The sequence below is a fragment of the Rutidosis leptorrhynchoides genome, chromosome 1 (genome assembly GCF_046630445.1).
Source record: "Rutidosis leptorrhynchoides isolate AG116_Rl617_1_P2 chromosome 1, CSIRO_AGI_Rlap_v1, whole genome shotgun sequence".
Taxonomy (NCBI): domain Eukaryota; kingdom Viridiplantae; phylum Streptophyta; class Magnoliopsida; order Asterales; family Asteraceae; genus Rutidosis; species Rutidosis leptorrhynchoides.
This window is the reverse complement of record NC_092333.1, coordinates 549,329,072-549,340,123: the sequence shown is the minus strand read 5'-3', so window position 1 is coordinate 549,340,123 and position 11,052 is coordinate 549,329,072. Positions and strand designations below refer to the sequence as shown.

General features: G+C 35.7%; 1 long non-coding RNA gene across 1 annotated transcript; it reads right to left on the bottom strand.

Moving 5' to 3' along the window:
* Positions 1-510: 510 nt before the first annotated feature.
* Positions 511-2,842, bottom strand: LOC139879155 (uncharacterized). The gene is made up of 3 exons (XR_011770012.1): positions 2,455-2,842; positions 1,733-1,855; positions 511-1,224 (listed from the first exon to the last, which is right to left on the bottom strand). It is a non-coding gene; the product is annotated as an uncharacterized lncRNA (long non-coding RNA).
* Positions 2,843-11,052: the final 8,210 nt, after the last annotated feature.

The window sequence follows — 11,052 nt, the reverse complement described above, 5'->3', positions numbered from 1 at the left end:
GCAAGGTTTTTAACGAGGCAGTAATTTATAGTTGATCTTCAACAAAATAAAATTGCTATCCAAGGGGGAGTGTTATAATAATAATAATAATATAGATATGGATAGTCAATTTTGGTGTATACATATAGTCAATTTTGGTACACAAAGTATGTATTTTTATATTGAGATTTTAGGCTATAAATACTCATGAATGCAAGCATTAAACTTGCACCATTTCTCACACTTACAAAGTGTTTCTTTCTTTCTCTCCATTATCATCTTTGTTCTTACACTTCATTATTAGTATTCTAAATCAAGAATCAAATCACTAAAGGTAGTTATAAGCCTACTGAATTATAACATCAAGAATCAAACCACTAAAGGTAGTTATAAGCCTACTGAATTATAACATCAAGAATCAAACCACTAAAGGTAGTTATAAGCCTACTGAATTATAACAAATGCTACACATCACAAAAAAAGAATCATTTTTTAATACTAACAAAAAAGGGATATACAGTTTATCCCGCACTCCCAAATAAATCGCCTAAATCGTTAAAAATACAACCAAATTAACATGTTCTCAGTAGCATAATGTACAACAACTAAAATCCTTTAAAAATGTCATCTAACTTTAATATTTGACTACTATATTAACATTCTCATGTTACCTGCCCTTCCATGGTGATGGACAACTATAAATTGCTCTAACCATAAGCACTGACAAAGCATATCTGCAGCTGCAAATGATTTATACGAAAAAAAACCTTAACCATTTAATCTTATATATGATCCACTCAAATTTTGTAGCAGGTAACAATGATTAGAACTTTACCACTTGGCATATTAGGCCTCTTCTTCTTTGCTGAAAAGGGACAAATAGTAAGTCAACACCATAATTTCATAGTCATGCAGACATACTACAAAACCTTATAGGTAGCAAATTTGTCTCATTTGCTTATAAATAGATCTTGAACTATTACATGCCTCATCAAGAACTTGTTTCTGCTGCACTTCATCTTCAACGGGTCAAGCACTTCCCTGTGATATTGGTTCCATCATACTTCTCGACTCGTATGCAACTTTAGAAACATCAGGGGCATTTAAGACTTCCCTTTCTCAAGGTTGTCAATTGAGCCACAAGAACGACACCAAGTTCTATTGGACCTGGTTGCATCTAAAATAATAAGATACAGAATATGGAAAGAATACCCAAACTTAAAATGCAGAAGCTACAAAATTGACCTGCACAAACCAAAACCACAGATAACAAAACTTAAATTGATATATAAACATATAACAACTACCAACTAACAAACTCAACAGATTATAGAACTTTATGAAAGTTTCAACTAAGAAGTACTTGCTTTCTGAAAAATGTGCTATGTGATGCAAGATACTGTATACGGAGTATTATTTATGTTTATCTTTATTTTTAGTGTTCAGAGTGTTTTGATTTTCTACCTGAGGTAGTAAGGTTGTTGAATGATAAATAGGATGAGTTTGATGGGTCAGATCTGCTTCAAAGATTTTATCAATAATGAGCTCATGGTGTCTTCTCCTTGATTGTATGTTGTAGTGAATTGCAATGTGTGTGTGGTGTTTTTGATAGCTCTTGTGAGCGGTAGGATTTCGTCTAGGTCATTATGGCCCATTTGTGTTATAAGTTCTTTGCACGTATGATGGACAATGGCATCAGCAGTGGATGAAAAAAATAAAACGTGAAGTACACTGAAAGTATCAGACAGCTTACAAATATTAGCTTCTTAGGACGATTCCAGCTTAAGAGACAGAGACTTCATCTGACTATTCAGATTGTCAACTGATACCAAAGTATCAGACATATTATTTGAAAAGAAGAGTTTATCTTTTTCAGCTGTAAAAACGACAATTAATGTTTGTAATCAGAAGCACCAAATAACAAACGACATACGCCAAATAGTATATATAATATATGTATATAAAATACAATGTGCAACCCAAGCCATCACCAACACTACCCACAATCATCGTATCAAATTAGTGTCATGTTATTATGAATAGTTCATTAAACTTATTGACTTAGTGAATCAAAAGTAAATTAACTTTTTAAGCGTTTGAAATTTGTGAACACCTATAGCTTTTGGATTATGATACATGACAAATTATCAAACTCTAGAAAGGTCATACACACAATACTACTTCAATTCAACATGTTAACACAAACAATAGCTTTATGGTTACTGGATCTGATACAGTACGACTCGTGCTAAAAACAGATACAATAGTCATAAAAAGATATTGTAAAACCATCACAAACCCTCTCCTTAATCTTCAACGAAAGGAAAAAAAATGCATCTAAATACATATCTAGTAACAGAATAACTTAAACACATGAAACATCATAAATTTAAAAGACAATAGAACAACGATTAAGGTATAAAGTTGTAACACTACATTGAAATTAACGATTAAGGTATAAAGGCAGTAGGATACCAGCGAGCGGTTGGGAAGGTATACGTGATGGCACCGACGAAAATAGAATTAATGGTTTGAGATTAATCGCTCAAACCCTAATTTTTAGGTTAACTCTTCCGCCAACTGAAATATAAACCGGGGAAATATTTTAGTTCTTCACCACAAAAACGGAGTGAAACCCTAATATGTTTAAGCAATCGCAACGACGGACTAATTGAAATCGATTGAAGAAGCGGTTGTGGAAACTCCGTAGATGAAACATATATTTGTCTCCCTTGATGCAGCATCCACTTGATTGTCTCTTTTGTGGAAATTGTAGCAGCTGCTGGTTATGTGGTTGATATATGGAAGATGATCAAGTGTTTTATTTGGGGTGGTAGGTGTTTTATTTTGGGAAAAGAATGAATGGCGATGGTGGAAGGGAAGCAAAGAATTAGATGATTTTATGGAGGGGTAAGATGTCGTTTTGATAGGGTTATAAGAATACGATTAAATTTCGGATAAATTTCGGGTGGTGCTTAGTATGTGAGGATAATAATAACCATCGTAGCTAGATTTTCACAAACCGATCCACATGAAAAAAACATATTAGCTTTAAATATTATATAAATATATTTATATTTATGATATGATATGGAGTTATCTAAAATTGATAAATATCTAGCTAGTTAATATAATATAAATATTATATTTACATTTGGCAATAATATCTATATTATATCTATCTATATAACTAGTCCGGATCCGGCCCACGCGATGCGACGGGGGCTTTCGGCCTGTGTATTCATATTTAACGTAGCGTTGTGTATTTACAGAAGGGGAAAACGGCTCATGTCTTAAGCGTCGTTTTAGATATCGTTGTCTTAAGCGTTTTTTAAAAAGTGTCCGTTTCAAACGTATTTTGTTTCGTTATGTTCATAAAAAAATTTCGAGTGTAACGGTGCTGTCGGAAAAATTTAACTTGCGGCGAACAGAAAGATACGGGCTGTCGTTGTGTTAAGCGTTTTTTAAAAAGTGTCTGTTTCGGGTATAGTTAGTCCCGTTGGGTTCGTGAGACTTTTTCTAGTTGAACGGTGGTCTCGGAAAAATTTAACTTGCACCGAGCGAGAAGATAGGGCACGTTATAAATTTTGGGGGAATTAGTTTCTTTTATTTTAATATTACACTTTCTACCCCTGAGAAAGTGTAGAGTTGAGAGTCTGTTGTGTAAATTGAGCCGAAATTGAGGGATCGATTGTAGTGTGAACGCGAATTCAAAACTATAATTCAAATTAACTAAAACTACACCAATAAGCATGAGTTTTAGATTGTAGTGTAAACGCGAACTCAAAACTACAATTCAAATTAACTAAAACTACACCATTAAACATGAGTTTTAGTATATAAGGAATAATTAATAATATTATGAGGGTTTAATTATAAAATTATGTAATTTACGAGACATGACACGTGGCAGAATTAACCAAGAGGTGACAAGTAAGATTATTGTCACGCCATAGATAGATAGATAGATATCTCCAAGGTTGGAAAAATATTGTTAGTCACTTTTCAATTTTGTTTTCGTCATAAAACTTTCCCGTGGATTAACTTACGAGACATTACCATGTGGAGTAGTATTTTAAATGGCATAACAAATTTTGAAGTTATTAGCATGAGAATTTTCCATGATAGCTTAACCAAAAAGAAAGAAAAATAACAAATATTTATGTAAAAAAAGTAATTATGATTTTTAAAAACATAATTTGCCGCCAAGTTGTGGAACAATAACATCGTGGGCCATTAAACCAAAATATATTTTCACCCATTTCTTTTGTCATTTACATTCCATATTACAAGGGCAAGTTTGGTAAATCACCAAACTATTGGTTCCGACTAAAAGTTTGTTACACCCGTTACACAACTTCATCTTTTTTTTTTTTTTTGAAAGGCAAGCAAATTTATTAATATAGCAAAAATTAGACGCACCGGAACTAGCCAGGAGCTAGAACAAAAAACACGAGACTACCAATCAATTACAACACCAACGAAAAAAAAACACACGCGATAATAGAGACACGAAAACTACAATGGAAACAGTATTACGCAATCACAAAAACCCGTACACTACGACTAGACAGAGTTTAAGATTCCGACTCCGAGGACTCGCAGGACGAACAACACGAGCAGCACCCATCTTCATCATCATCCTCATGCACATTTTCCATCACGTTGTTAATGAATAGTCTATCCTGCCAACGAAAGTTTTCCCGACGATTGCAGCGTTTCATACTACACTTCTCCCACACGTGATTAATGAAATGATTTTTAATTAGTGGGGGAGCTTTTCTTCTTTTGACACGAAAACGAGCCACTGCGGAAGATGGAGGACAATCGAAAACCAGCTTTGGAACAGCAGAAGACGTTTCATTCTCGACAGGGGAAGGAACCGGCCCATTTGGACATTCACAATCCAACTTAAACTCGATTGAATTAGGCCCAATTTCCAAATTTTGTTCAGGCCCACATCCACCAAAATTTTGAACATGTCTTGGGGGTGTAAAAGCATCATGCGGGCCTTTGGAAACTGCACCCTCTTCAGTAATTGCAGCCGCATTGGGACTCCCCAACTTCTCCCTCGATTCAAGAACATCACCGGCCAAAATTGGGTCGACCGGAGGGTATTCCGGTGGAGTAGCAGAAACCGAGCACCCATCGTTCTGAGTTGGACAAAATTCACCTTCTTCAATGTTTTCAACCTCACCTACACACCCATCTTCATAAACATCTCGTTTGTTGGTAGTTTCATCACAGAGGCCACCATTCGCAGCCTCCTTTTCAGGCATACACGAATTCTTGTCCGACATCGATTGGGAGGCAGCCATTTTCCCCACACTCGGTGGGTTTGAATCGCCTGTATTTGTAATCTTCGAGTCATTATCTGGCCTATTAGCTCAGCTGGTTACACAACTTCATCTAAAATATAGATACATGTAGATATATATCTTTACAGGTTAATTGTCTTCATTTACTTTCAACCACACTCTCTCCTTTCTACTTTCTGATTCACGCTCCTCTGTTGATTAATCAAAATTTCTTCATTCTAATTCATAGTTCGGTCATCTTCTGTATTTGTTTCTGGTACGAATCAACTTACCTTTCAATTTAATTTTGCATTGTTGTTCGCATTTATCATATGCGACTTATGCTGACAAATTGATATGATTTTATACTTTATTTTACTGAAATAGTTTCATGCTTGTATGAATTGATATGAATATGATTTTGAAATGAATTTGAATATGATTTCTCGTACGAATTATTGACGTTCGTAACTAGGTCATAAATTGATTTTGTTTTTCTTCATTTCATAATTCCATGTTTTCATTTAGTTCCGACAGAGAAATTTAATATCATTACTTTAATTTACTTTAGTTTCATGTTTTCATTTTGTTGACTTAATGCGTAGTTCTTACTTGTTTACTAATTTATGCATTCTTATCTTCAATAATATCGTTAATCATGTGTACAATTGTACAAGTATTTCATGATTGTTCGTAATTAGATCATGTGTACAGTATCGTTAATATCATTACTCTGATTAGTGTGTTTTGAATGTTTGTTGATTTAAAGAGTATTTGTTACTTGTTAACTCAAATATCGTAAATTGTGTATAAGTTTCTCATTTAGGTTTGTAATTAGGTCATGCCTTTTTCTTCATTTCATTAGTTTCATGCTTGTATATATTTGGTTCTCAAGTAGAGAAATTACACTATTGTCAACATTACAAGTTCATCAGTGACGGAACTTGAATCCGAATACAGATGAGGCGAGTGTAAAAATTTAATAAATTTTTAAATGTCAGCAGAGGTAAATACTAAAAAAACCTTATTTTTTTGTAAAACAAAAAAAAAAAATTAGTGTAAATTTTTTTTCCTCCGTTAAATCCAGGTGAGCGGATACCCCCTTTCTACTATACTAAGTTCCGCCCCTGAAGTTCATCACGAAATTATTGTACAAGTTTGACACAAATTTATTAAAAAAAAAAACTCATTGACGTTTTGTAATTACGTCATGATCTGTTTGGTTTGATCTACATGTCAAATTCATGCTTCCATTTACTTAAATTTCATTATCGATAATATCCTCTTTTTAATTGGTGTGTGTTTGATCTACATGACAATACCTTACTGAAATAAGGTGTAACGACCCGGCTTTTTCGACTTGCTTTTGTGCCTTGTATTTTTGCGAAACTGCGTATTTGTGCGTACTGCGTTACTTTATTACTCTGGAACCTTGGCACACGTGTTTTATATTCATATATACTTTAAAACGTGCCTTGGTAAGATTAGAATGCTTAACTTGTCCATTGGATGCTTTATAACCGTTAGCGTTACTTGCCGTTACGATTAAAACGCGGACTGCGCGTACGTTTGACTTTTGTCGGAACCGGAACTTTTGGACAGCGAAATATTAATTATTATTTTATAATAATAATTACTTGGGCCTTTGGATGCTTAATTTTATTTATTTAATTGCTAAAACCCAATAGTTAGCCTTTTTGGACTTTTTACCTTGTTGGGCTCAAGCCCACCCTACTCTAGCTAGTGACCCAATTAATTAGCCCAAATATATTTACTAGTGGCCCATAATAATAAATAAATAAATAAATAAATAATTAGTGAGTCATGCTAGCATTATGGATAAGGATAATTAACTTTGTTACATAAGATTCTAGCAAAAGGACATACTTTAGACACCATTAGCCAAAAAGTAAACTTTTTGTCCTTCCCCTCCCCCTCCATAAACCATCCACCACCACCACCCTAGATCTTGCCATGTCATCAATCCATGTGATCACTCTTTGCTTATAAATACTAGCCTTTAGCCTCTCATTTCCACACTTGATCATTTTGGTTTTTTTCACACACTTGTTCTTTCTCTCTTTCTTTCCTTTCTAGCATTACTTGTAAGTCTTCTTTTCCTTCTTCTTTTTCTTTTCAAATTCATGATCATCATCATCATTTTATGGAGATCAAAGTTCCTTTTAGCTTTGATCTTACTTATATCTTGTTGATTCAAGCATGAATCTTTCAAGAACATGGAAGATTCAAGCTTTTAGCTTGAATCTTCATAACTTTTGTAGATCTACTTCTTTTATACTTTAATCTTTCTATTTTATGATAAAGATTCAAACTTTTGTTTGTAATCTTCATGCATCTTCAAGATCCAAGCTTTATGCTTCAAGATCTTCAAGAACAATCAAGATGCAAGCTTTCTAGCTTGAATCTTCATATCTTTTTGTTAGATCTAAGTTCTTTTTGCTTTGATCATGTTGTTTTGTGAAAAAGATTCAAACTTGTGTTTGTTATCTTCATATATCTTAAAGATCCAAGCCTTATGCTTCAAGATCTTCAAGAACACTTAAAGGTTCAAGCTTTCTAGCTTTGTAACCTTGTAACTTGTGTGAAATGGATCCAAGCTCTCTAGCTTAGGGTTCCATCACCTCTTTTGACTTAGATTGTGTTCATACTTGTTAAATTGATGTAAAGTTTGTAACTTTAGTTGTTATTGTGACTTGTATTAGTGTTAAGACTAAGGATGTGATGTAACCTTGGTTCATCATCCATCTAAGACTCATGAATGAGTTGTATTCTTACTTGGTCTTAACATATTGTGTATTGATGGTGAATCTTGGTCAAAAGTGATGCTAAACCATCAACGAGTTGTACACTTGAAGCTACAAGCATCAAGGATGAGAACCGTGGTGAGCATCGAGCACCAAGAACCCCACCGGAGCACTTGTCCACTGATTTTCGTATATGATCAGACCACCTGGGCTACTGTAAAGTTAATTTTCAGTTAGTTTGGTTCGAGTAGATGATTTTTTGTTTAGGCCTCGTCTTAATCCGAGTTACGGTTTAGGATTTATGGCCCTCCGAGAGTCACTACACCCTATTAATGTTGTGCTGAAATTTCTGACCTACTCGCACTTAAACCGTCGCCACGGTCAAACGAAGACAAGTTAGGTCCTGAAAATTGGTCAGCTGTTAGGGGACTCATATACGGAGCCATAGCCACTGACCATGCATCTTTTCGATTTACGTAGAGGTCGTAGCAGCTGACCGAAGTCAGCCTATTGTTTCGATCTCTATTCTTGTCAAACTCACTTAGCTTTTATGATGATGAATGATGATGATGATGATGACACTTAAACTTATTTTATGCACTATTAGAACTTATTAAGACAACCTACTGACCTAGTAACCTTTGATTTAGGTTGACGACCTTTCGGACCGACTTACTACTTGCGTACTTTCATTACCGACTTTACCGCTTTTATCACTGTGAGTTATAGCATCCCTTTTTACTTTAACTATTTTGGGACTGAGAATACATGCACTTTTTTACATTTTACATGTTAGGCACGAGTACTTAAACTTTATATGTGTGTGGGTTATATAACGGCATAAACATTCCCTTTAGCAAGGTAACGTTTAGTCATTGGTTTTTGAACCGGTGAACGCGAATCTTAGATATGGATCCATAGGGTTTGACATCCCCACTCGGGCTAGTCGCGCTAGCATTTAACGGGTGTTTAATACTTCGCAAGTCATACGCACTTGCCAAGTGCACTTTCAGGGGGTTATAAACGTTAAGTCTAGTTACCGGGTGCCCACGGTTATACATATACTTATTCATACTGATTTGAACATATTGTTTTGATAAGCAGTTTGCAGCACTGAAATCTCGTGGCCTACGTTACATTACTGATACAAACAAACTATAGCTCCCCAACATTCGTGTTGACTTTTTAAGCATGTATTTCTCAGGTGCTTAGACGATGTTGCTTCCGCTGTTAAACTTGCTGTTCTAATCTTGCTGTTAAACTTGCTGTTCTAATCTTGCTGTTAAACTTGCTGTTCTAGTCTTGGTGTTAGACTTGCTGTTACAGACCTGCTGTGTTAGACTTCCGCTGCATTACTTAGAGATGTCTCAAGCATGGAACTTTACTTTGCATTCGCAACTTATGTTATTTTCAAAACAATAGCTTTGTAATGACCTTAGTATCATGTACTCATGTTAATGTTTCCAATTTATCTTTTGTAAAACGTTATCTTCTATTAATACAAATCGATTTTCAAATAGCATATAGTGTTTGACCTTGTAATGATCCTGTTGTTGGTGATCCGTACACGATGGTTTTGTACGGGGCGTCACATTTGGTATCAGAACATTGGTTGTAGGGAATTAGGTTGCATTAGTGAGTCTAGGACCGACCCAAGTAGGATTCACTAATAGGACTAATCTACAACTTGCTAGTTTACTTGTTTCTGCGGAACCTGCTGCATGCTACTGTGTTATATTACTACATGTTACTACTTACTACTACTGCATGCCACTGCTTACTTTTACTACCGTATGAACTTACTGCATGCTACTGTTTCCTTTTACTGCTATGTAAACTCGATGCATGCTTTTGCTTATTCTAGCTACTGCATGCTACTATCTGCTTTCGATTGCATGTTACTTCTGTTTAGTACTGTTAATATTGTCATGCTATATACTGCTGTAAACGAGCTAGGTTGCTGTAGTGCCTGATTACGTGCTTGCTTCATGCCTGCTATTCGCTGCACCGACTTGGAAAAACTTACCTTTCCTAGTTCAGATGTTCTTCGGAACCCATTTCCCACACGTCTAACCCTAAGGATTAGTATTGTAATCCACCTGTTACTACTGTTCCACCGTTCTAGAGATCGAAATGATTCTTCACGCAATCTAGGAGGAGTACCCCTCGGATTACACGCCCACTAAAGTCGATCCTCGGAGGAGGAGATATTGGAGGATTTGTCGGAGTAACCGCACCCCGAGCTCACTCTAAATAGCCACGTACGACGTGTGAACATTCGAAGGTTGTTCAGTTCCTACAAGATGGCTCGTATCTCGTACGCTTTCATGACCGTCACTTATATCTTTCGTTCTTCACCACTGCTCGACGATCTGACGACATTTCTGGATTTAGTACCCTAACACTCTTAGGCATTGGGGAAGTCAGGAGGACATCTCCTTTCACAAGGTCAGAGTGCCTTCTACTGATGCTCAACCATACCCAAAGACTTGGGAGTCACCTCAAGACATATCGTACTACTACTTGCTACACATACAACTCGAAGCGAGACCCAGATTGAATTTCTAGAGAGGAACCTAACGACACTACCTGAACCCGAACATTTTGAAGAAATTTCGGGACATTTAGGCATTGATGCATGATCTGCGGGACATACGCACCCACACCGAGGAACCGTGAGATTAACTATGTAGATTATGTTTTGAGATAGCATAGATAAAGCAACGTTATATGAAACTGAGTAGAACTTGAAGTGATCACGTTACATTAACCATATGGAGCGATATTGGAATGAACGTGCGATTTAGTACAATATAATGACGCCAGGCCAGCGTGATTATATTGAAGTAAATCATACAGAAGTCCCAACGTTACTACATGAGGAATATGAAGTGATTCAAAGGAAATTTTGGTAGGAACCGCTTGAGTATACGTATTATGGTCCGTTAGAGGTAGGGAAAGAATAACCACGTAGCCTAGATACTGTAACCCAAAAATTTGTTATAGATATA